The 27,259-nt window shown below is 40.7% G+C and overlaps 1 protein-coding gene across 3 annotated transcripts in view; it reads right to left on the reverse strand.

Annotated features, from left to right (window-relative positions):
- COL21A1 (collagen type XXI alpha 1 chain) overlaps positions 1–27,259 on the reverse strand; it is a 280,569-nt gene that overhangs the window by 207,440 nt on the left and 45,870 nt on the right. For 2 of the 3 annotated variants that reach the window (XM_032340302.1, XM_032340300.1), the window contains exon 1: positions 2,694–2,799. The exons of the other annotated variant lie outside the window; for it this stretch is intronic. The gene's annotated coding sequence lies outside the window, so the exon portion shown is untranslated. Of the gene's footprint in view, positions 1–2,693; positions 2,800–27,259 lie in introns of those variants that run through there. 3 annotated transcript variants of the gene reach the window in all.

Here is a 27,259-nt window from a genome sequence, read left to right on the forward strand (position 1 = left end):
GTCTCCAGGAAGTAACAGAAGATTAGTAATAGGCAGGTGTAACATCTTGAATTCCAAGAGTCAAGATGAGTTATAAAAAGGTACTCTAAGTTAGAAATCTAATATCCAACTTATCATTGAAATCAAAGGATAATCAAGACTACATTCAAAATTACAGAATTTGGCATCCTTTTTGAAATTGATACCATGTTTTTTCACCAGAACTATTTGGTCCTAAGATGATCATCCAGATAAGTTCCAATCAAACGATATGCAAAGAATTGCTTTTTGGGTATGTGGTTTGAAGCATTTTGAAATTATCACAGTTAAGCAGAAAAAGAACTCTTAAATTACATCACCTAACCCTTTTTGCCAGTTTAGGCCTATCCTTGCTCTGTATCCTCATTTTCCCTTCTCTTATATCCTCTTCAACAAACCTTCATGTAGCTGGATAAGGTTTCATTCTGTGCTCACTCTCAAGAACCTAAGAAATACCAGATCGTATTTCCCAAGTGGCTCTCTTGGATACCACAGCATGCCACCTTTAGATGCTCTCTTCCCATCTGAATTGTCTAAGGACTGATATTAAGAAGAACCAGACTTTAAGACTATTTAAATGTGAATGTTAATGGATTATAAAATCCACCAGATAGCGAATGAAATACTTTATCACAGCGAGTGAATAAAAAATCAAATGATTTGAAGCTAATCAAGTAAAAAAAAAAATTCTAGAAAGTTCCATATAAAACATGCAATAAAATTATGAAGAGAATTTGAAAATATTCTTGTGTTCACATTCTGGTTAAGAAGCAAAAGCTATAAATTCTAAGGGTTAGATTTAATACAAAATCTGACCCTTATATCAACATACTTTTCATTTCAAGGCATTTGGGGATTAGAGTTTTTTGTTCTTAGTGTGAGTGTGGTGTGTGTATATTTATTTTACTATTTTAAACACTTTAGAAGCATTATTTCACTTTACTCTAACAACAATGTGAGAACTATGAAGGATGCATTGTATTACTACAGTCCTCCTTTACAGATGGGGAATCTGAGGCTCAGAGAAGTTATGCAACTCTCCCAGAGCAAATTTTGAATATGTTCCCATAGCATATTTTGAACCTGAGTCTTGAGCCCCAACAAAGGCTCCTGTTCCTTAACACTACCTGTATTTTCCCCAGTTCTCTAAACACAAGCTTAGTACCTGCCCCTCAAGAAGTCTATATATTGCAATCACAAACTGGCACAGAAAATGCCAGTTTGGGAAATGAACGTTTCCTGTACAGAAAGTCTTGCTAGGGGTAGCACTGTGTTCACCAGGCACACATGTGGTGGGACTGGAGTCATGCCTATTCTAGCTTTTTATCCAGCATCAGATTTTCTAATCCATTTAAGCCTATTTGCAAAGTCATTCTATTTCTGTACTAATGACTTAGAAACAGCTGGAATTTTTTTAGCCAAAATTTTGAAATCTCAGATCTCTATTAAAAGAAGGGGGGGAGGAGTCACTTCAGGTAATCCAGAGACCTGCAATGCTGAACTTCCCTTTCACTCTGGAGAACTGGCATGAATCCCTTAAACCTCTGCTTTAAAAAAAAAAAAAAAGTCCTGTAATGTACACTGATGACAGAGATGATCTGGTATCATCTCATTGGGAGCCAAAGACTCATGTTATTACAACTAGAAGACTTATGTATATTTCTTCTTCGGCTTCATTTCGACTCAAAAAAAAAAACCTAAACTCCTATTCTCTCCTAAAGTACACAGATTCTACCATGTAAAAATTGCTCAAGATGATAGCTAAGTCTCTACCCTTTACAGGATCCTCCAATGTTCCCAGTGTGTTTTTTGGGGGAGAGGGTTTGTTTTGGATAGGGTAAAACCCTACTGATGCACACCTAGGATTTTCTGAAAAGTGTTCCCTTTACTCCTGCCCCTGTGGAGGGGAATTTGCAGGTGTTTGCCCTTACCTTAACTGAGATCCAACCCAGTAGTTCTCAAAAGTAGGTAAATGCAACCATCACCTGGAGGGTTCATGGAAACACAGCTAAACCTTACTCCCAGAGTTTCGGCCTGGGCTCTAGATCGTCCCTTAAAGTTCCCAGGTGATGCTCATATCGCTGGCCAGAGATGACACTCTGAGAACCACTCCTTTAACTCACTGGTTCCCAAGCTGTTCTGCATGGAAATCACCCGGGAGGAGCTGTTTTTAAACGTGGATGCCCCCAAGTCCCATTCCTACAGATTCTCATTTAACTGGTTTAGGGTGCTGCTCAAGTACCGAGTTTTTTAAAGTTCCCCCAAGCTCCTGTCCTGTGCAGCACCATTAAAGAACCTTCTGGGCCAAATACACCGCCCACCGCCCTGTGCGCTCGCCCACGCTCCCGGCGCGCCACGTGTGGACGCCACTGCCCCTTCCAAGGGGACGATGGGTTCAGGGGCATACATTGCCACACAATAAGAATTCCCGGGGCCAAAGACCCCGCGGCACAAACCAGCTCCCAACGAACCTCCCGTGATTCAGGAACACCCAGTAACTTTGTAGGACAAATCCTGTCATCCCAGCCTACAGCCTGGGTGCAGGGTTGATCTCTGGATTCACCAAGCGCTTCAGCGCGGGGAGAAAATGTCAAACTGCAGCCCCGGGACAGCTAGCCTTGAAACCCCTATTTGTTACTCTAGCAGAGAGAGGGGAGAAGGCGCTGTCACCTTACCTGGCGCGGCGTCCAGGGTCAGGGTGGCGGTCGCAGCCAGCAGCGTCTTGTACCAGGGCTTTGGGGGGCGTCCCAGGCAGCGACCAGCCCCAACTCGGGCAGAATCTGGGCTGAAGAGGGTAGGCTACCCTCCGTCCCGAGCCCGGTCGCCCCGTCGCCCCGTCCGCCGGCAGTGGCCAGTGCAGAGCGCCTCGGCTCCGACGCTCGCTCTCGGCCCCCTGGAGGCGGAGCCCCGGAGATAAGGTTAGCACTCCCGCCCCCTTTCCGGTGGGCAAGGCCAGAGGGTGGGTTTTGGATCGCGATCTGCAAGTGCGAACTGCTAATTAACCCTGGTGGAAACACGCTCCGCTCGAATCCTGCCAGGACCAGAGGCTGCGCGACGGGAGAGGCGGCTGAGGAGCTACCCCGGAAGCGGGAAAGATAAAGGAGCGCCGAGGGCGAAAGGGAGAGACCCGGGAGGCGAGCACCTGGGGCGCGTGGCAGCACGGAGGAGAGGGGCTACCTTCCGTAGCCCGTGAGAACGGCCCCCAGGGGGCGCCAGGGTCTGTCACCCTGGTCCGCCCAGCCGCTGGGTGTTGTACCTGCCCTTAACCTAAGGGAATAGCAGCCCAAAAACCTGAGAGGAGTTCACTTTCAAATAGGTAGGCGGTTACCTGTGAGGACCTGGAAGTTACAGGAAGTTCTGGAATAAGGCGACGGCCTCTGAAATAAAGGAGTACTCTGTTGCTCTGCCCCTAACTCACAGAGCACCAGAAAGTTCCTTAACCTTCACGTGCTTAGACCTCCCATGTGCCCTGGACACCCCCATCCCCCCTCACCTGTCACTTTCTCCACTTCTCACTCTGCTTTACCCCCTCACCCACTCCCCCGTATGGCCTGCTTGTCCTTCCTTATACACCCCAGTGTGGTGTTCTCTCCCTACTTCATCTACCTCCAAAGCTCTGTCTCCCACCTTATCACAGTTGCCTGCTTCCCTTTCTTCAGGTCTCAAATGCCCCTTCCAGAACGTCCTTCCTGCATACTCCATCCAAATGGAACTCCCACAACCATTCACATCCCCTAACCCCACTTCATTTTCAACACATTACTTATCATTCCTTGAAAGTGTATTATTTGTTCTGTTGCTTTGCATCCATCTCAAGAGAAGCGTCCTGAGGAAAAAGAATTGGTCTTATGCCTAGCTTTACTTTCTGCATCTAGAACAAAACCTGGAATATAGTAGGTGCTCAATAAATATGGGCTGAGTGAATGTGTGACTCAGTTTCTCCCCAGGAGAGAGCCTTCACAAAGAAATGTCTGCCTGCCTTCAACAACTAAATCCTACTAAGTTCAGGTCAAATACATTCATCGTGGGATGATTATCATTTTCTGCGTTTCCTCATTCATTCATTCATTTCTGCATTTCCTTATTCATTCATGTTATAGTCCATTAGTATTCAGAAATGTTTCTTCCTGATCATATCAATGAAAATATGACCAAAACTTCCCAATATAGAGATATAGATAGCAGCCATATATATACAGTACTTTTCTGGAGAGAGAGGTACCATGACTTTTTAGATTCTCAGACATGACCCTCTTCTTTTCATGTATTAAGAGATTAAAAGCCACTCATGTATTCCCATGTCTACCTCTCCAACCCAGGTCTCTTTCTCTAACTTTTAGCCAGTATCCAAAGTGTCTGCTGAACATCTTCATTTGTATGAATGGCAAGCACTTCAAATATAATGTGGTCAAGCCTGAGTTGTTTATTATTTATTTATGTTTTTCTTTCTATTTAATTATTATTTATTTATTTTTATTATTTTTCTGTTCTCCCCTTAAAACCCTGCTCCTCCTCTCTCAATTCCCTGCCTTTCTCAAATTCGCTACCATTCAACCAATTGCTTAAGATGGGACTTTGCCTCATTCTTCACTCTAAAGTAAATATGACCCTCTCCTAATTAAAATGCTAACATGGTTTTCCATTGCTCTTAAAATAAGCTCCAAACTCCTTAAAATGTCTCCAAGACTCTTTCTTCTCCACGCTCAGGATTTGCCACTTCCTCCCCACCTCGTCCCCCTCTTATCCTCTAAACCCTAGCCATACCTCAGCTTCTGCTGCCTCAGACCCTCCATGCTCAGACTTCTGACTTACAGAAACTCAGACATAATTCATTTATGTCATTTTAAGCTGTGTCATATCTGTGTCATAAGTGTGTCATAAGTGCCATATCTGTATTGCTCACTATTATATTCCCATGTGAACAATAAACAAATATTTATTGAATGAACAAATTTGCTAATGTGACAAGACCAAGGGAGAACCACCTTAGTGTATATATACTGAATGCACTGATGCTGTTCCAGGCAGCAGGCTAGGCTTTGGGGACAGAGCTGTGAACAAAACAAGCCCCTGTCCTCCCTCTCAAGTAGCTAAAATCATCCTCAAATAATACACTATTCACAAAGGCAGGCAGTTCTCAAATGCTCTCTCTAGGATAGGATTGTGGGCAGAATCCCCCAAGCCTATCTTATTGTGTCCTTACTCACCCTTTAAATCAAGGGTATGTGTGAAGGGAATGAGAAGTTTCAAAAGTACAATAGGAGGCCTGGGAAAGAAAAGGGTGCATTACCTGATGGTCTTGGGGCTCGAAGTCACAGAAACCAACTCTTGTTGAGTTCAACAGCAAAGGAATTTAGGCCATAGAAATGATAGGAAGGCTGGAAAACCAGGCTTAGAGAAAGATAGTCTGTGAAGGACCAGATTCTGTGTAGCGATTACTGCTCAACAGTCTTGTAAAGGCAACACAGCTTGAGAAAATAGACTGCATCTGTTTTTCCTGCCCTTGCTGCACTCTCTCCAAGACCCAAAGTCCAGAGAGAGAGTCCATTTAGCTTGGCTTGGTTTACATGCACACTCCCTTAGCTAGAGGACAGACAGGCCAAAGACCACTAGTGGGGAAATGTCTAAACCTTGTATACCAGCTGACAATCAGGAATTAGGTATTATCTGATCGATCTGACCATAAATTCAGCTCTGTGCCAGTGGCACTCTTTAAAATAAGGAGTGGACTTACATAGTTCCCAAAGTCATGAGGACATTGCTTTACAAGATGGCCAACTTTGAAGCAGTCAGCACCCTGGATATTCCTCATATGGGAACTGCTGACCAGGACACTCACTTCTCTTCCATGGAACAGTCTTGGCTATTTCTGTTTTGCAGGATATAGTGACAATCATGGTGGGATGCATGGAATGATCGTCAGCCCACTGGTAGCCCCTAAATTTGCCCTCTAGGAGGATCTCCTTTGACCACTGAGCATAGGACATTGTTGTCAAGGTTGAGGTCTACCTGGGAAGACAAGTCCTTTTAAGCTCTACGAGGCTTCTGGTCAATTTCAGAGACTAGAAACTAAAGGTCAGTAACCTGACTAGTCATTTCCTTCAATCTAAACAGCTACTGAGGATTCTGGTTTCCAGGCAGTAACTTCAGTGGTCTAAGCATCTCCCTAGCCTCTACCTAAAGCATTTATAAACAGGGATGTGGGATGGAGAGACTTGCCCATTCTGACCTTGGACCCCAAACTATAGCCCAAATGCATTTTTGCAGTAAATGTCATTATCTCCTCTGACAATCAGGCACTTCATAACAAGAGGTATATGCAAGGGTCCCAGAGAGCCAGCTTCTTATTTCCTTCTGTGGTTCTTACCTTCCTCCTAGTATTGATCATACTAGCTTTATTACTAGGCAGAGAACTTGGCTTTTCCAACTATCCAAGGCTCTAGAACACCAGAGCACCAGAGTACCAGGCTTTCTACCATTTCATTTTGCAGGCTGCAACCAGTCTGGAAATAGGAACTGTTTCCAATCTACGTGGAAAACGAATCCTTTGGAAATATATGAGTAGCTCACAGAAGGGCTGGAAAACTACTTTTGGGAAAAGAAGAACCAGATAAAGTTGCAGAGATAACAGGAACTCTTCAGCATTTTTAGAAGGATTATCACCAGTGGTAGAAGTGAACAACATTTTTTTCACATTCATATATTAATCTACTCAGTGTATAAGGATAGTGAGTTTCACTGGCCTAGCTAGCATGGGTCACCAGCCAATACCTTACATTAGGAGAGAACAAGGCATCTAATTGTACTGGCCTACTGAAACACATTTGACAAAGCCTTTAAGTCTGAATTCAAAAAGCCTGAAGAAGAAGAAACACTCAAATGAAATCAGGATGCTGGTACCATAAAAAGAAGGAATGAGTGCTAGGTGGAACAAAATAAAACATCTACTACAGAGAAAGGAAAGTGATGCCATTTCCTTAGGACTTCTTCAGAACCAACTATGGAGGCCACTTCCTGTTCTTTTCAACACCTACATTCTTGGATTGTAGACACACTTCCAGTTTGATGGTTAAATCCAAGGGGCTAATATATACTAGTTGTATTCTATCCAAAAAGATATGGCTTATGATAGCCCTACTGTGGAAATAATTGGAAAATACTTCACAGGCCTGAGGTCCATGATTTTTCAGTAGTGATTCTAATAGTCCCTGGTGATGTGCCATGATAACATCCCTGGACCAAAGAATCCTCAGAAGGAATCGTTCACACGGATTGGTTTATGATGGGCAAATGACCCAACTTAGGCCAGTCAGACCTCTTTCTGGAACTTTGGAAGGGTGGGAAAGAGGAGTTTTTGTTGTTGTTTTATCTTGGATTTTGAACCCGAAAGACCATGTAAGCCTAAATCCACCTAGAAGAAGCTGATTGAAAATTAAGCCAACACAGAGAATGGCAGAACTATAGGAAAACAAGAACAAGCAACAGACACCAGCAACAGACAACAGACACCAGAATATCTACATCCAGCCACTACTGAAACAAGGCCTCCTTCTAGATGTTTTTCCCTTGAGTCAATAAATCCCTTTTTTGTCTAAGCTAATTTGAATCGGGTTTCTCTTCCTTTCAGTGAGAAGGGCCCTAAATTGAACACCCAAAAGCAATTTCAAAGCTGAAAGAAAACAAAATGTCAATATAAAATCATTTTGTGTCTTAAATCCTTCTTAAATTCATAGCTTGAAATGCTAAACAGCAAATCATTTCTTAATATCAGAGTTTGACATCAATAATGAATATTTTTATAAGTCCCCTTAAAAGTCCAAAAGTCTAAGACAAAATGACTCATTCTAATTTGGTTGGATGATCTTTAGTTCTTATTTCTGAGGGCATGTTCTTAAATCCAAATGTGAGACACACAAATTAGCAGGTAAAGATGAAAAAAAAAAAAAAAAAAAAAAAACCACACAAATATACCCAAATGGGCAGTCAGAAAAAGCTTAAAGATAATTCTTCCATTTCATAGTTCTTCTTTTTCTCACTATCAAAGTCCCAATTTCTTCTGGCCAAGAGAATACTGAATGAATTCACATTCCCCGAGGTTTGGGTCACATTTCTTACATTTTTTTCTTAGGGCTGAAAGGCAAATTCAACTTTCCTAGCCTTGAACCCTAACACAGAAATGAGGAACTACCTTATTTCTAACCAGCCATGGCAATGGCTTCTTGTTAGGCTCCTACCTTCAGAAACTCTTCAAAACATGCTTCATTATGGTTGTTACAGTGAGGAGGGAAGAGGCAAATGGCCTTTGTGTTGAAGTCATTTCTATACAGGCATCATCAAAAGTAAAAAGAAAATAAATTCTTTGTTGGTTAATTCATTTGTGATTGATATGTTGCATCTAAAGTGAAAACACAGATTCAGTACTGGTTTTCCTTTAATTTACAATTAAAAATTGGAAATAGAGACCTGTCAACAAGGATTTTCAAGTCCCTGAGTTCTTTTTAGACATGGTTAGTAATGGGCTGGGATAGATTTAAAAAAAAAAAAAAAAAAAAAAAAAAAAAGTCCAAGTCCCATTAACTTCCAAGTTAACAAATATATATATATAAAGCTAATTACTTCAAGTTCCAATGGATTTGTGTGCACACATGCACATGCATGTAGGGAGCGGGGAATGAAAAATATTTGAAGATATTAAAGTCATTTAATATAGTTTTCTAAAAACTATAACCATCCCAATTCCTTACTTTTCTAAAGTTATTCCTCTAAGAGCTTTCTTAACACTTCAAGATTGCTTCAAGTGCAGCCTAGTTCCCTGGATAATAGTTCATGTAGGAAATTATCAGTGATGACCACTTGGAGAAGACATCCCACAGTGTGCTGCCTACATTAAAAAAGGAAAGACAATCCTATATTTTTGGCTTCCCAATTCATGGCAGTAATCCTAGGTTTTTTCTGTCATAGTAAGTCATTTATTATCCAAGTTGCATGTTTTCCCCAGGTAAATGATTCAGCACTCATTCCCTTCTATTTCAATTCTGTTTAATTCCACTTTGGTTTTATAAAAGTTGCTTTGACCAGATTTAAGAGATACTTCACCATATGTCATATGAAAAATTAGGATGGTTGCTGAAATTATGTCCGTGGTCCCTTTCCAGATGTAAAGTGCTTGAACCTCTGTGGGACAGGCAAGCCACAGTTACTGTCATACATTATAACCTGCATTTTGTTTTCTTATTTCCTACATTCTTTAAATCAGAGCTAATTGAATCAAGTGTCCTCTAGATTCATCACCTTCTTTTTCAATTCTGGGTATAAAAATCTTTCCTTTTGAACCTTCTAGATTGATCATGGTTCCTAAAAGGGAGAGTGTGTGTGTACTTAGTGTTTTCTATGGATATTTTCCCCCCCAGTCTAACTGCACAGAGCCTTGTAAAACTAATCTTTTCTTAAGGATATACATGCTTCTTTTTTTCTTAGAGGCTATCTCTAGAACCTACCATCATAAATTGGGCCACCTGCCTACATGACATCTTGTTGTAAGGAAGAGGAAGGGAAATATCTCCCCGGCTCTGCCAAGGTTTTTCCCAGCCAAAAGCATACTCGGGAAGGCTCAGTGCTGCAGTAAAGGGTGGGGATGAACGCCTTGGCTTGCTGCGTGCTGACCTCGCAGAGATGCCAAGTTATTCAAAAGAGAAGTCCCTTAGCTGTAACAGAGTCATCTGCTAGAATCTGTGTACAGGACAGATGTGGCTTTCCCCTCAGCCCTCTGGGAGCTCACATTGGATAAAGTCCTTAAGCCTGAATTCAAGAACCCCACAACATACCTGACTTTAAAAAAAAAAAAAAAAAAAAAAAGGTGTATAGAGAGAATACCAGCCTACCTCTCACCATGGCTGATCTCTGGGAGAAGGGCAGCACAGGGTAATCATTGCACACTTCCAGATGTGAACAGTGACCATTCTGGGAGGTCTGCTTGGCTCAGCTGAAGATCCTCACCCAAGGTTCTCTTCTAGTGACTGATGAATTCTAAAGATGGGAGGATTATAGAATCTCTCTACTAGTTTTTCTGATTTTTTTTCCTAAAAAAAAAAAAAAAAAAGGATTCTAGAGTATTTTTAGACTTTTTTTTTTTTTAGTGAGAGAAAGAGAGAGAGCACAAGCAGGGGGTGGGGGTGCAAAGAGAGAGAGGGACAAGCAGACTCCGCCCTGAGCATGGAGCCCCACACAGGGCTCAGTCCCATGACTCTGAGATCAAGACCTGAGCTGAGATCAAGAGTCAGAGGCTTAACTGACTGAGCCATCCAGGCACCCCTAGGGTATTTTCAGGTGGGACTTTAACCCATTAGATGGTTGCAGAAGAAAAGCATAAAGTTTTCTAGATGCCAAGTAACCTAACACCAGGCTAAATTAAAAGTAATTCAACACTCTCGTATCACTTTTCTGCCCCAGGCCCTCTCACCTTGCTCTTCCTTAAGGATCTGGAAAGCTTAGACTGAGGATGACTTACGGGGCTTCAGATCCAGCCCTTTTATTTCTGGTGGAGGCAGGAACGCGGACAGAGATGGGAAGCACTCATAAGCAACCACTGTATTTTCCCTTAAACCCTAATAGAATGAAACTTACTTCTTGCACTTCCAAGTTTAGTGTCAGGAAAAGTTTCTTACTTAAAAAAAAAAAATGTATTTTCCCTATGAGTAGAAAAAAAAATGAAAAGTTTTAGCGTCCAATTAGATCTTTGAAAACTTAACAAACAAATATTCAGAATCAGAACCAAGACATTGCTTTGGTGCAGTGTCAGAAGTAAAGCCTCAAACAGGGAGAGATTCAAAAAGATATCCTCCCTAACATAAATTCGTTTCATACTAGGGAGGAGCAAAATCTAGACTTAAGATTTTGAAGCCTTAAATATCTATTTTCCAACTCCACCAACCAAATAACATTAAAACAACAGTTTCAAGGCTCTTTTGAAGTGCAAATCTATACCCTTTTTAGTCTCACATGGGACTGAAACCAACAATGCTTCCCCATTCAGGAGGAAAATATATTGATTAGCTGATGGTGAAATGAGTGTGGCAGGTTCAATTAGAATTTGTAAAGTCTAAAATCGGACATTCAAAATACAACTCATATAGGTAAGCAAGTGAGCCCTATTCTCAGATTTATAAAGAATCAGGTACAAACTCTGATGAATCTTCTATTTCTCATACTAAAGAGAGGTATTTCTCCATGACATACTCCTATTTACAATGACTGAGAAGCAGGCATGCTCTACGAGGTCTCATGACAGGAGATGTCAAGAAGAGAAGCTGTAAAAATCAGGGCAGTTTTAAAAGGACAGATAAAAATTATAGAGCCTGGGTGGCTCAGGGGATTAAGCCGCTGCCTTCAGCTCAGGTCATGATCTCCAGGTTCTGGGATCAAGCCCTGCATCCGGCTCTCTGCTCAGCAGGGAGCCTGCTTCTTCCCCCACTCTCTACCTGACTCTCTGCCTACTTAAGATCTCCCTCTCTCTCTCTGTCAAATAAATAAATGAAATCTAAAAAAAAAAAAAAATTATAGAGCGTATGAAACTTACTCCCCCAGCAAATCCTTATTGCTAGCAAGGTTGGATTTGATTAACACTGTTCTATTATTGAATTTAAAATAGTTAAGGCAGGGTAGTATAGAGATTGTATTGCCAAAAAGAAAATCTCTGTAGTTCTTGTATGTTTGTGGGGGAGTGGAACTCAGTTTGAACTTTCTGGAAAGAAATTTGGCATTATGAATCAGAGGCCTTAAAATATTCACGCCCTTTGACACAGCAATTTTAGTTTTAGGAAAATACCCAAATAGAATAATCTGAAAAGCAGGCAAAGATTTATGACCAAAGTTACCAGTTAAAACATGATTTAAAATAGACAAAAACAACAACAACAAAAATGGTCCAAAACTGTGGATCTGTTAAATAAGAAGTCACCAAACATTTTCTGCAAAAGTCCCAATAGTAATTATTTTAGGCTTTGTAGACCATGTTTTCTCTGTCACAACTACTGCTCTGCATTGTCAATGTGAAAGCAACACAGACAATAGTTAAGTAAGTGGGTGCGGCTGGGTTCCAATAAAACTTTATTAATCGACATTGAAATTTGAATTCATATAATTTTCAGATGTCATGAAATATTATTGTTTTGATTCTTTTCAAATATTTGAAAATGTCAAAAACGTTCTTAGCTCATGGGTTTTAAAAAACAGGTGACAGACCAGATTTTCCAACCCCTGGCTTTAATTATAGTATCCTCATTAAAATTTTATGTTCAGTATTTATGATCAGTCAAAATTACACAATTTGGGGAAAAAAATTACACAATTTGGGCGGGCAGGGAAGAGGAAGGAATAAGGGGAGGCCAGGGAGGCTAGAAGATAATATGCTAAAACAGACACAGTAGTTATTTCTAGACTGAGAAATTGTGGGTAAAATGGATGATTTCTCTTTCATTCTTTATTTTGTATTTTTTTGGATTTTCCACAATAAGTATATGTTATTCCATGATTAAAGTGATATCTTAAGAATAACTTTTCTGGCTAAAAGGATTCATATCTTTCTCATTCTTTAAACATTCCTGAGAAATTTTGGACTTTCTGAGATTCTTGACAAAGCTCACCCTGGTTTTCAGCAATTACATTTAAAAAGCACTGTTTTTGCAAACAGAAGCTCTCAAGTCATTTATTTTTAAGGGCATATAATTTTTAAACTTAAGTACTTAGATCTTAGCCTCAAAGTCAGCGTCTGTCTCCCCCACTCTTTTATTCCCCGTCCCCCCCCCCCAGGTGCACCCTTCAGCTCTTCTTCACTATTTAGCAAGTGCAGGCTGCCCCAGCTTTCCATACTGATGTGGTAATACCTCCAACCACTTCCCTCTACCTGCGTCTCAAATACACCTGCTCTAATCTCAGAGGCTCATCACTTAAAGTCCACATGCATGCGCCCCATTCCCTCATCTGTTGCTCACCTGCTATTGTCTCCTGTTCAGTTAACAAGCAACCCATCGGGTGCCCGAGTGGCTCAGTGGATTAAAGCCTCTGCCTTCAGCTCAGGTCATGATCTCAGGGTCCTGGGATTGAGTCCGAATCTAGATCTCTCCTCAGCAGGGAGCCTGCTTCTCCCTCTCTCTCTGCCTGCCTCTCTGCCTGCCTCTCTGCCTACTTGTGATCTCTCTCTGTGTGTGTCAAATAAATAAATAAAATCTTTAAAAAAAAAAAAAACAAGCAACCCATCACCTCCTGTGTCAGTGTTGCGGTATATGTACTAGATAATGGCTCACACTGTAGGACCTCCAAAAGTATCTTTATATTTATTTTAAAAGGGGGGCTCATATCTTAATATCTTAACTCGACTGAATAATTAGCTGACAGACAAATTTCAGGCATCCCCAGCCAGCATTTCCCAAGCATATTTCACAAACACTTGTCTTATGAGAGGTTGCAGAGGGAAAAATAAGATGTGTGTTCAGGTCATTTGGAGAGCTGCTGTTTTCCCCTTATGAGACTTCCAATTCCTATTAGCATGTGTGTATTAAAAGCTTTACAAAGTCCAAAAGTAAAGACAACCCATTTAACTTGTTTAATTCATTGTACCCCCAACTTTACCTGCAGCTTCCCTCTGTGTCACCTCCTCCCTGTCTTTGCACCTTGTTTAAATAAAAACGCGTAAATATCAAAAACATTGAGCAGAAGCAGTGTTCCCAAGGAACACTCTTGGAAGCCAAAGAGAAGAGCTGACAAGCGAGGTCAGGGAGAGTGATGCGCTCTAGTGTCCCTCAAATCATTTTGCATCGGAAGGTAATGGTCTCAGACTCTGAATCTGGCCCCTTCTGGCCAATGTTCCACCACATTCTCCCCGCTGCTACCGCACGGCCAACATGTGCATTTCTCCTCAGACTCTGAGTGTCGTCAACTCCCTCCTTCGCCACTTGCTGCTCCTCTCTCTCTCGGTCTCCCTGACTCCACAGCACATGCACTATCACTCTAGTGCATCCCCATCATTGTTGAGTGTTCACTCACCAACTGTGTACTTAAATTTAAATTAGAAGCACCATAGCTTCCCTTGGCTGCTGCCAAAAATTAGCATATGTTTTCAGTATCTATGAGACACACACAGCTGACATTTTTAGAAAATTACATTCCATTTGCAAAAACATATGTATCCAACTGTGATGAGATTAGATGTTCCCACATTTATTTTTCTAAGAATTGAGCACATCCAATATACAATCTTCTCTGAATACATCTCACTATTTCTCTTTTGACAATATCTTTCAAATATCCTATCACCACGGACAGTTATGCATTAAATTTTCATTCATCTAATAGCTTCTTAGAAAAACATGTACTTTTTCCAAAGCAAATTTCTACAGCCAGTCTACAAAGGATACAGAATAGAATATTGCTGCTGGTTAGGACACCCTTCATGAAACCTATTATTTCAGATTATAGATACGTGCCCCTTATAACTGGAGCTTAAAGAAACACATGGCCAGTTCAGCATTTATTGGTTTCCAAACCGCATTATGGTATTCTGGATTTGTTCTGGCCATTTTCAGATAAGTCATTTTATCAAGGAAGAAAAGCATGACATTCCTTTTCACATTACAATTTGGATTCTAACCCAGGAGGAGCAACCCACTGCCACTCCACCACATACACACATAGCGTGTTTCAAATTCAACAGCAGTGTGAAAAGACAGAGTTAGAACCAAATAAGAAGCCTGGTTTAACAAGAGACTATTATTTAGGAACCTAAGCTTAAGCTGAATTATTTTTTATCCTCCCTCAAGAAATGACTCTAAACCCAATACAGTGGTCCTCCTGTAACCATGGATTTCACTCAAAAGAAAGTCTCAGGGGGTGCCGAGGTGGCTCAGTCTGTTTAAGCTTCTACCTCAGCTCCTGGGATCTGGCCCTGCATCAGGCTCTCCACTCAGTAGGCAGTCTGCTTGCTCCTCTCTCTCTTCCCCTCCCCCGCTTCCCATGCTCTCTCTCTCTCAAATAAATAAATAAAATCTTTAAAAAAAAAAAAGAAAAAAAGGGTGGCTCAGTCAGTTAAGTGTCTCTCTTTGTCGCAGGTCATGATCTCAGGATTTTTAGTCAATTTTGTCTTAAATAATGAAAGCAAGTTTTCATTGTCTAAATGAATTCCTCTATCTTTTGGTTTTCTTGAAATTTCCTTGCCTTACTTTATAGAAAATAAGGACTTAACCATAATTCCACTATAGGGAGCATCTCTCTTCTTGCTGGATAAGATGCTGCCTGATTCATGAATCATTTAATGAAGCCAATTAGATTTTTTAAGGAAAAAAAAATAATTCCACTACAAATCCAAAGATATGCCAATGGTCTTCAAAGCCACAACCTCTCAGACCTCCTCTCTTACCACTCTCCCTCCCACTCAACCTGCTTTGTTCATAATGTCACCACTTGCATAAACCTAAAAGTGAGCGCCTCTTTCAACTTTGTACCTCAGGCATCTCTCTTGCCTATCCCTAGGCATGGCCCTAATCCAGGGCCATTGTAGTTAGGAAGATTAACATTGTAGTCAGGAAGATTAACATTGTAATTAAAATTATATTTAGGAAGATTAATCGCTGTATTAGTCAGGTTAAACTAAGTTATGCTGCAGTAACAAACCAATCCCAAGTTCTGGTGGGCTTAGCCCAACAAAGAATTATTTCTTGCTCTCACTACAGGCAGATCAGCAGGAACCTCTGCTTTGCCCAGGAATTACTCAGGGAACTGAGTGATGGCAGCTTTATCATGTTGTATTCCATCTATCTAGAACATGTGGTCTCTGATCACTGTAGCAGAGGAAGAATGTAGACTTTACCCTGGCTCAGTCCTGGAGTGACTCATGTCACTTCCTTCACATTTCATTATCCAGAACTGCAAGAGGACTGGGAAAGATAGGGAAGAGAGTAGAATATTTGATAAATTTTACTGTTTCCACCAAACACACACACACACACACACACACACACACACACACACATATGTAGTTACAACTGAATGCAACAGATATGAATTTTAGTTATCAATGCATCCAATCCTTTAAATCTGTGCTCTTTCTTATTTCTAGGATTTAAAACATTAGGTCCCCTCTGCCTGGCATATTCACCACAAACACACCCTACTGTCAAATCCTACACTTGGCTGCTCAACCTCCAGGTTTTGGCTTAAATTTCTTCCAAGAATCCAAGAGAGATAACCTTCCCTCTCTTAACCTAGACCCCCCTCTGTGCTCTCATTTACTTTTGTCACATTAATAATGGCTAGCATTTTATTATCTACTCTGTTCCAGGTACTGTCCTGAGCACTTCCCACTTAAACCTCACAATAGGCCAATGAGGTAGTGTCATAGTCCAAGCTCCCTAGAAAATAGAGCCTGAACCAAAAGCATGTACGCTAGCTCTGTATTTGGTGGGCAATCCCAGGGAAGCTGGAGGGCAAGAAGAGGGCAATCAGGCAGGAAATAAGGGGAACCTGGGTAAGGAACTGAGATACAGAGCTGGCCACGGGTTTGTGACATACTAGGTGCTCACAGGAAATCAAGAGATAGAGAGGCAGAAAAGCACTACTCTCTGAAAAGTTCATCCCATCTCCAATTAGACCAGACACAGCTGTTCTATAGACAGTGGGTCTGTTGTAGGAGGTGCAGCCTGGTTTCATGACCAAGAGAAGAAGACAAGAACTGCTCCAGCTAGAAAGAAAGGGAAAGACATTGGTCTGGGGTGATCTACAAATCCAAGCCAAAAACATTTGGTTTAGGTAGTTGTGTTTTATTTCCAGCTTTTAGTTGGAGCTCTTAATGCTCAGAAACTTAACAATTAAACAAGATTACACAGCTAGAAAGTAATCTAACCAGGATGTAAACCCAGGAAAACTAGCCCCAGAATATGTGGTCTCGACCACTATACTGCCTCAAGAATGCAAACTCCATAAAAACAAGAAATGCTTTATTCCCAGCACCTATCACAAATATAGAGTCTAACATACAGTAAACACTCAATAAATATTTATTGAATGAATAAGTTTATTTTAAATAAGTGGCATTTCATGAAGAGCTAAAGAAATCAGTAGGAAAGACAGATTGTATTTTATTGGGGTGCTGTGGAAGGTTCCATGATAGAAGTGACATCTGAGCTGGATTTTTTAAAGATTTAGAAAAAAATCTGACCCAGTAGCACAAAGGCCATATTTAGAGACTATAGTTTTACTGAAATGGAGAGTCAAAATAAGGGAATGGTGGGAAATAAGGCTTAAAAAGTACACTGGTATCAAATTGTGAAAATTTGTTATATTCAATCACAAGACGCTTCAATCAGAGAGAAATTGAAAACTGTACATTCCAAAAGACATTTCCACTTGTAGCAATGCCCACGACCAAGGAAGCCAAGACCATGCCCCAGAATATCTCCAACTTGTGGTTTACTGAAGCCAGTTTTAGTCTGTTCTCTAGGAACCAACCATTGTTCATTCTTTATAGACAGAAGTTCCATTTTGTTGTTACCCACATCTCAATGGCTAAAGATGAAGCAGTGTTCTTGTTTTCTATCATGATAAATGGAAAACAGCTGTGTAACATTCTCTTTATAATAAGCTTCATACAATTCAAGCAGTTATTTAAACATTTTCCTGATACTCGAGCATTAACCTAGCATACAGCATAAGAGATACTATAAGAAATCGTAGAAGAAAGAACAGATAATAACATTGCCTTTAGACACAAACTCTTAAAAATCTGTAAGGAATGAAATTATATTCCTTTATGGGAAACCCTTTAGTTTATAATGTTTACCTTGCAATACATAAAGCATTGCCTTTATGATAAATTAAGTCTCTCTGGAACTGATTATAACACACATGGGAAGCAAATTACCGAGATAAATTTTTATTTAGCAACATGAACATTCCAAATCCATCTATGAGAGTTTCATAATGCTTTCATTTGCATTCGCATTTCCATTTGGTTAATGTCTTCATGCATCAGTAGGAGCAACATAAATAGAATAACCTGCAAGTCACCCTTCTGCCACTCACTCGTTATCTCATCACTTCCCTTGGACTTAAGCATTTTATGCACTTCGGAAACCGCCTCTTTGTTTTCCTTTTACTTCTATGGCTGCTGCTTCTCAGCAGTCCTTGGAATGTGTATTCCTATCCACCCTACCATTAAACATCAGCATTCCTCAAAGATCAATCGTAAACACCTCCTTCTTCTCATCCTCCACTATCTCCCTAGAAGATTTTATTCAGAAGACTCACAAATTTAGAGGTGCCTGGGTGGCTCGTTGGTTAAGTGTCTGCCTTCGGCTCAGGTCATGATCCTGGGATCCTGGGATCAAGCCCTACATCGGGCCCCCTGCTCAGCAGGGAGCCTGCTTCTCCCTCTCCCTCTTTCTGCCACTCTGCCTACTTGTGCTTTCTATCTCTCTGTCAAGTAAATAAATAAAAATAAAAAATCTTTAAAAAAAAAAAAAGACCCACAAATTTACATTTGTTTCAAGACCTAGCTGTTGAAGTACAGCTGACCCTTGAATAATGTTGGGGTTCAGGATGTCAACCCCCCCACACACACAGTGGAAAATCTGCTTATAACTTTTGACTCCCCAAAAACATAACTATTAATGGCCTCCTGTTGACCAGAAGATTTACTATTATATATAGTCACTTAAAACACCGTGTATGATATATGTATATGTGTGTATATATATATATATACACATATATATATAATTTACTATATTCTTATAAAGTAACCTAGATGAAAGAAAATGTTTTAAAAAAACTTAAGAAAGAGAAAATGCATTTATAGTACTCTACTGTTTTTATTGGGAAAAAAATCCACATATAAGTGGACCCACATAGTTCAAACCCATATCGTTCAAGGGTCCACTGTACATGTAACTAATTTCCCATGGGACATTGACATCTGAATAGCATCTAGAACTCAACTTACCAAAACCTGAATATGTGATACATGAACTCCCAAACTGATTCTACTCTAATGTTTTCCTTGCATCTATTTTTCCCTTTAATCCCTGTATCCAATCAAATATAATCAAATTGCCCAGTCCTGTAAATAGTATCTCCTCAATATTTCTAATCTCTCTACATTTATCCTTCACCATCACCATTTGCCTCGCACAAGATCTTGAAGCAGGATGTTGATTGGGACTTTTTTGCTGCCCAGGAGCCACCAGTGGTTCTTGATGAAACCTTTTCCCTTCTCTACCCACAGGAAAGAAAAGGCGCCTCTTACAATCCGATGATGGAGAAACTATAAAAGAGTCGTTCAGAGGATTGAGGTGCCTACAGAAAGGGGAGACTGGCGTCTCAGTCTACAGTGGCTATCTGCTCACTTAGAGGTCTTATGGATTTGCCCACTGTGCTTATTTGAGCAAGCGGAGAGGGCAGTTGGAGTGACATGGCAGGGCTGAGACAGGGCTGGCAATGAGGCAGTCCATTTGCTACTTGGAAAAATCAGGAATGTGTGCCTTTGCCATGCATCAAGAGAATGTCCCACAACTCTTGATGGGGATCCCAGGCAGAAGAGCCTCTGGAGGAGACTGTCAGGGCAAATGCTAAGTTGAAAGAGGTGATGCAAATTCTTCTTGAAGAGCCAGAATTTGGATGCCTTTTGCATATGCGTCACCAAAGGATAGTCAGTATTAGTCCAGAAAAAAAAGCAGGAACTAGCAACTCAAAGACTGTAACAGAGCCCACCAAGAAAGAGACACTGTCCTTTTCGCTTCTTCCCTCCCTACCCCACCTACCAGAAGGGCCTGATCCAAGGACAAACAATTACACTCCCCACCCCCAGTGCAAAGGGAGTCTAAATCCTACTTCAAAAACACTTGTTTCATAGACAAATGCAGGAGGTATCATCACTCCAAATCCTTGTACTTAAAGAAGACTCTACATCTCATGGTTCCCATATGTGACACATCACATCTTAATTCAGTGAACAGGAGGCCTGCTTCCCTCCCTATCACTTAATTAGGTCTCTTTATGTGCTTCTGCTTGGTACTCAGGATTGTTGTTTATATTTGCGCTCTACTTGCTGATGACATTTTAGGAAACAATCCTCTCCTAGTTTAAAAATACTAAATACAATTATTGATGCTAGTTGGAGTCTCATAGTGCAAAGCTTTTGAGGTACAAAAATTAAATTCCATCTACTGAGAAGAAAAATTAAGGAAATACGCACAACAGAACTTTCATTAAAGACAAAGGCCTTATGAATTCTTTTTTTGCAGTCGCCAAAGCCTGTCTCCAAGTGCTTTTAATGAAGCAGTTTGGGGGGGGGGGGGGGTGCTTGTTGTTTTTTTTTTTCCCTGGGTCACCAATAGCTTTCATAGGCCCGTTGTCTAACAAAATATGCCAACGCAATTATGATTTATAGCTTCATTCATGCTGACGACAAAAGACATAGTGAATTTAGTTAATGATATCTTAGGTCACAGTTACTCTTCCCACCGAAAATTAAACTGAAAGTAAAATTTCAAACTCTGTAGAGAGAAATCAGCTTCATAAATACCACAAACACTTAATATAAAATTAGAGAATGTACCCTTTTTAGAAGGTACTGAAGATTCTAGACCGGGAGTCAGAAAAATACAGCCCTTGGACCAAATCCAGGCCGCTGCCTATGTTTGTAAATAAATTTTATGGAAGACAACGCCATTCTGTCAACAGGGGCCTTCACACCAAAAAAGCACAATTGAGTAGTTGTGACAGAGACTGTATAGCATACAAACGCTAAAATATTTACTACCTGGCATTTTACAGAAAACATATGCTAAGTCCTGCTTCAGTGGCAATGCATTATCTCCAGTTATGCTAGAAAGGCTGCTCTTCTTTGAAAGAAAAGTACCTGAGTACCTGAACCTTTTCTGGTAGGATTCACTTAGATGATGATGATAATAATAATAATAATAATAAATAATGATAGATGATAGGGAAGTTTCTACTTACATGTAATATTTTCGATCACAGCATCTAAAGGAAATGACAAAAAAAAAATCACTGAAAGTGCTTTCCTAATCTTATTTTAAGAATTATCTTCCTCTTTAGAGAACATGTTTGACAAAGATTATCTACTTCAAACTAAGCTCAAGAAAAGGAAATAATTTTACCATTCTTTTCCTTTGTTCAGCTAATTATTAATAGCACATATTGACCCTGTCACATCTATATATTTTCTTTAGCATTTAGTTCAGGCTGAATGTACATAGTTTCTTTAAAATTCAGTTAATTTAAGCTTGACTTAAGTCTGAGGAACAGATCCTAAACATCTTCTTTGGCTTCCCTTCCAAATAGGCGTCTATGGGTCTAGATTACTAATCTTGAGTCTCAATACAATACACATTAACAAAAAAAAAAAAAAATTACCTTTCATATCACCTAAAATACAAAGGGGTTATGAGAGCTGTATATTGACATTCAATATGATAATATTAATAGCCAATGCTTATTGAGGGCTAACTATGTGCTCGTGTAGCCAAGACTGTCTGGCTCTTCATCAACCCTGCTTCCTTCTCTAGGGACATGGGCTGAGGTTCAACTAATGCATTGTTCCTGGTGCACCATCCTCCATTCTCTTTCCCTTTTATTGATTTGAAGGAGATGAGCCCAGCAACCTGAAAAACCACTGTTAAGGAGGGGAAGATGGACGATGGGAGAAATGTGGGTCCCCAATCGCAGTATGCAGGAGACCCTGGGGTCAATCAATATTCCCTATTTTGGACTTTGTATGAGTGAGAAATTAACCTCCATAATTCTTGCTCCATTAGACATTGAAGACTTGCTTGATAGCACAGCTAGCATGACTCTAACGGGTATTGTTATTTAATCAAAAGGTATTTGTATTGGTGCTACTATGTATATGTAATGCCTACCATACACACTGTAATTTTAAGATCAGCACATTAGGGCACCTGGGTGGCTCAGTGGGTTAAGCCTCTGCCTTCAGCTCAGGTCATGATCTCAGGGTCCTGGGATGGAGTCCCATGTCGGGCTCTCTGCTTGGCAGGGAGCCTGCTTCCTCCTCTCTCTCTGCCTGACTCTCTGCCTACTTGTGATCTCTCTGTGTCAAATAAATAAGTAAAATCTTTAAAAAAAAAAAAAAAAGATTGGCACATTAATTTATAAAAATATGCTAACCCAGCTAGATATTTTATAAATGTGTAGGAGATTCTTAAGAATGTCCTGAAACTCCTTGGTCTTAGAAATCCCCATAAAATTTTTTATCACATTTTAGGTAAGTCATTTCAGATAGTAAACATTCTTGTTAAAACCAGAGGATACTGGGAGCACCTGGGTGGTACAGTCAGTTAAACACCAAACTCTTGGTTTGAGCTCAGGTCATGATTTCAGGATCACAAGATTAAGCCCTGCGCTGGGCTCAGAAGTCAGCATGGAGTCTTCCTGGGGTTCTCTCTCTCTCTCTTTGCCCCTCCCACGTGTGTGCTCATTCTTTCTCTCCCTTTTCCTCTCTCTCACTCAAATAAATAAATCTAAAACTATATATACAATAAAAACCAAAGAGTACTGAATAAGTTACAGATAAGCATGTGAACTATAACAATGCTAGTAATGGTTTGTGAATTCAGATGAGATATGAAGTGTTAATAAGCCACAGACTTCCATTTCTACTCCTGACAGAAAAGTGATCAAAAAGTGGGATGTGCACTAATTATAAAACCACAACGACATCCTATTCAAATTATTATTTGTTAATTTCCATAAGCTTTTAAAAATTCTGGTCAAAATTAAAGACCTCTGGGCATCTTTCATTTGTTGGAACATGAAATAATTATGTTGTTGAAAGTGGCAAATTACGTCCTTCAAATCTGGACTTTATTTCGAAACAATTTTGGATATTGTGTGCCACTTACGTTGCAATTTTCTTTTGTATATTTTCTACTTGGCAAGCACAGAATTAAACAAGCACCAGAAACTTTCATCTTCTCTTCCCCATAAGAACTCCCACCACCACTATCCTCTCCCTTGAGCATTAGATAGGCCCTATTTAGTTTATGGAACTAGGCTAGAACAACGGTGGGATGTTTGAGAAACTGTGAAATGACTGCCTGGGGGTTACACTTAATGATCTCAACAAGTATTCCAGCTGACACATCCCTACATAAAAGCCAAAAGAGAGCAGGAGGTTTGATAGCAGGGGGTTGGAGATGGGGAGGAAAAGCAGCTCCTTTTTCTAAGAATGTCCTTCTTTGTCTTCTCGTTCTCTCCATATGTGGCTGTTGAGGAGTCTATAAACACTGCCACGCCCACCATTCCCCACAGGGAGCCAAACTCCTGATAACAGGCTGAAAGGCTCCCCTCTCCCCTTTCCCTTTTCCTCTTCCTTCGGATATGCACAATATAAACCACACATTGGTGCATGCAAACAACATTGTACAGTTTACAAAGCCTGCCCAAATCACTTTTCCCTGATCTCTAGTACAACAAGACCCCCTCCCTGCTGGCTGACTAGGAGCATGGTCACAACCCGAATGAAGAAACTGAGGCTCAGTTAGGAGTGACAGCAATCACACTCCACACCAAATCTGGCGACTCACTCAGCCTGCCTCTAATCTCCACCAGTCTCCTTAAACTCCTCCCTCAGCACCTTCTCTCTCTCATTTCTTCTCTTTCTTTCTCTGGAAAGAGTCATCAAATTCTTTAGCCTCCTAGTCCTGAAATAAATGATGCTCAGGGCTGAGAAGGAAGTTGCCCAGCCCTGAACTAGGAATTAGTGGCTGTAGAATGAGGCTGACATGGACTCAGTAACTTGCTTGTAGCCTTGGGTGGCTCCTTTGTCTTTGCCTCTGCCCCCTGCTGGTCCTGGATCACAGCAGCAGAGGCCAGGAGTGTCTTTTTCCTTGGCAACAAAACTGAGACCACTCCTTTCTGATGCAGCTCTCTCTAGAACCATCATGTTCCTATTCCCAGATTTGATAAACCCAGGGTTGTGCAGGAAAATTACTGGAAACACTCAAGTGTGACTCACACACCTCAGGTGCAAGATAAAGCTATGTTCATGTAACTGCTTAAAAAAAAATCAAAGGAGGTTCTTTTCTGAGTCTTAGATTATGCTAGTGAACAATACAATCTGCAAATGAGAAGTGAACCAGCAGAAGGTATGAGCCAGGACACCAAGATGCCCTTGGCTCCAGCAAAGTCAAATAGCCTTGTATTTTGCCTATATGAGTCAGATGAGAATCTCCCCTCTGTCTATCTCTAAGACTGCCAAACTCCTCCACTAATTAATGTTTAATAGCAATGAAAGGAAACTAAGCCTGATAAACTGCTCAATCCCTCAGATGTTCATCTGAACACATTTTATTTTCCCTGCTCTTCTCTCCCCTTCTTCTTCTCAACCTTTCCCTCTGTCCCTCCTTCTCTCTCTGTCATTTGGGGACATATGCACACACCCAAACACACATGCATAATGTAGATGGCATCCAAATGGTTACCACCTTCCATTACCTTTGTTACCTTTCAAATACTCTATCTTAATTAACTACCATCTATAAGTTACCGTCATGCATGTCTTCTTTCACTTGATCACTTTTTTCATTGATTCAGTGAATTCTTATTCAGTGTCCAGTACATACCAAGTTCTTGGCTAGGTCAGCTCATCTCAATCCACATACCTTCCCTGTGGGGTTCACTTACAAATGCTCTCATTAGTATCATTCGTTCAACAGGTATTGACTAAGCCCCAACATCAAGAGATAAGTTTAGGGGCGCCTGGGTGGCTCAGTGGGTTAAGCCGCTGCCTTCAGCTCAGGTCATGATCTCAGGGTCCTAGGATCGAGCCCCGCACTGGACTCTCTGCTCAGCAGGGAGCCTGCTTCCTCCTCTCTCTCTGCCTGCCTCTCGGCCTGGTTGTGATCTCTCTCTGTCAAATAAATAAATAAAATCTCAAAAAAAAAAAAGAGATAAGTTTAGTAGGTGGCACAGGATGAGGTTTTTATTAGTTCATTCTACGTCCTTCCAAGTTTCTCAGCTCTTCTCCAAACTCCTGGTGTTATAGTGGATTCCTTCACAGGGCTGAATGCAGCTCGGCATGACTGCCACTCATGGAGCCTCCAGTCTCCAAGGCACTTAAGACCCACGATCTTGCCTCTGCACAAGATTTTATGATCACCATTCTATGGGGAAGGAAACGGAGGCTCGGAAGGGCAAAGAACTTACCCCAGTGTGTCTGACCATAAGGCCCATGTTCATTCCTCCGCCCTGGACTTTCCCATGGTCCTTGTGCTTTAACATCCCTGTTTCTCTAGTCCCTGAGGTTTCAGATTCCAGGCACTCCTGGATGGGGAGACTTCAGACACAGGATCACATACTGTCACATTAGTTTTGACAGGAAGGAAGAAAATGGGAGGTTTCATACGTCTTGGAAGATAGTTACCTTTGTAAGGATAATCACAAGATCAAATCACAGTGACAAAGTTACAGTTTACACAGTTATTTATCATTTAAAGCACACATGGTGAATACTATGGGAGTATACTTAGAAATTCTGATTTTGGGGGTGGTTACCTGGGTGACTCAGTCAGTTAAGCACCTGCCTTCAGCTCAGATCATGAAACCAGGGTCCTAGGATCAAGTTGGGCTCTTTGCTCAGCAGGGAGTCTGCTTCTCTCTCTACCTCACTCATTCTCGTTCTCTCTCTCTCTCTCCCCAGAAAATAAATAAATAAATAAAATCTTTGAAAGAAACTCTTTATGAGAGAAAAAGAAAGAAACTTCACCCCCCAAACACCACCAATGTTATCATCATTAACCTAAACAAGCACCCATTATGTGACCTTTAGACTTCAAGAATACATTCAGAATTTTATAAAAATAAAAAGTCCAAGTCTGCTAATATTCTTCTTTCTCATGGGTCAAGAGAAGGCTTTACCACTGCTCTATTAACTGACCTGTCTCCTTCTTTATCCCTGTTAGCTTCATGCAGCTAATCTGAAGGAGCCCCTCCAGGGCCTGTGAGTTGACGGGTGGCCTCTAGAAATCAGATGGAAGAGTGAAAAAACAAAATCTTTACCCAGTCCTTGTATTTACTGATCACGAACATCTGGGAGGCTGAGCACAGGTGTGAGTCGAAGGCACCTAGACTTGACAGATAAAGCCTCTAATTAAATAACGCCAATACTCCAAGAAAGAGTCAATTGTCATGAAGAAGGAGGGGGTAAAAATAAGAATAACAATCTGGGAGTTCAATAAGGAGAGATACTGAATTCTAGAGAGTCTTAGAAAATCTTTAAAACTGAGTAACTTCACTGTTGTTTTGGAAGATGACGTGAGTGGGTTTTTTAGAATTGCTGTTTTCTAAGTGGTAACTTTCCATTCTAAGTATTTTTGGAGGAATTCTAAAAGCCCTGGTGCCTTCAAATTACAGTTCCAGGCATGCCAAATAAGCAACTGTTGATTGGGGTCACACACAAAAAGTCTGTGTTCCCAGATTGGAGAAGCACCTCAGAAAGCCTTCATATCGGTTACCCTAGAGATTGTATTACAATTATAGGTATCAATGAAGATTTTGATGGGACCCTGAAGGAAAAAAGAAGAAAAAAATGGAAAATTTTTGGCTGGAAAGGGTAAACAAGACATTAGCTCCTGCTGGGGAGTTGGTGGTAAATTTCATTTTAAAATAGGATTTTACCATCTCTTATACACATGGTTTTTCCATACTAAGAGAAAATAATTTTAGAACAAGTATTCCCAGAGAAAAAAAGAAAATTACAAAGGTACAAAGACTAGAGCCATTATTCTACTCTTCTATTATTATGAAACATGTGCAGAGAGAAGGGCTCTGGATGCCAGATACATGATCTAAATGGTTCAAAGTGTGTCCAGCACAAACTTAGGATGGGAAAGATCCTCTGTGGTCAGACCAGCATGCAGAACATTGCACAGCATGAAGCCTTCTTCCAGATGCATTGATTGTGTGTTGAATTAAATAAATCAAATCCAGAAACTTGTTAACCTCACACAATGCTCCACAGAGAAGGGCTTCCCAGGAAATGTATAGGTTGGTTTTAATTATCTTGCAAAGAAAGTTATTGTCTGTGCACAAGCTACCTGGGTGATAATGTTCCTCCAACAAAAATGATCATTCCTTACTCAGTGAATAATAAGACTCCTTGCCTAAAACCATATTGCAGACCTACTCCAGGGCCACTGAGCTCATGAATTCTGGT

Source organism: Mustela erminea, chromosome 4 (assembly GCF_009829155.1).
Source record: "Mustela erminea isolate mMusErm1 chromosome 4, mMusErm1.Pri, whole genome shotgun sequence".
Classification (NCBI taxonomy): Eukaryota; Metazoa; Chordata; class Mammalia; order Carnivora; family Mustelidae; genus Mustela; species Mustela erminea.